The sequence below is a fragment of the Notothenia coriiceps genome, unplaced genomic scaffold (genome assembly GCF_000735185.1).
Source record: "Notothenia coriiceps isolate Sejong01 unplaced genomic scaffold, NC01 NC01_scaffold00037246, whole genome shotgun sequence".
NCBI lineage: Eukaryota > Metazoa > Chordata > Actinopteri > Perciformes > Nototheniidae > Notothenia > Notothenia coriiceps.
In genome coordinates, this window is record NW_011369947.1 from 6,862,185 (window position 1) to 6,862,397 (window position 213).

General features: G+C 44.6%; 1 protein-coding gene across 1 annotated transcript in view; it reads right to left on the reverse strand.

The window, feature by feature from the left end:
* LOC104966340 (protein jagged-2-like) overlaps positions 1-213 on the reverse strand; it is a 68,034-nt gene that overhangs the window by 5,841 nt on the left and 61,980 nt on the right. The window lies entirely within an intron of this gene.

A 213-nucleotide genomic window follows, 5' to 3' on the forward strand; every position in this document is an offset into this window, starting at 1 on the left:
AGGACTGTTTTAGGCATATGATAGCTATAGGTGCGTTCACACCAAGTACTTTTCCCACAAAGGTTCCTGATAACTACGATTTAGTTGCGTTCTCACCAAAAAGTCCCAGGAACTAAATTAGTTCTAGAGGACCTTTTTTACCCCCTTTTCAGCGGGGACTTTCGTGGGAGAAAAAGGTTCCTGTGTCTGATTGGCTGGGCGGAATGCAAACCA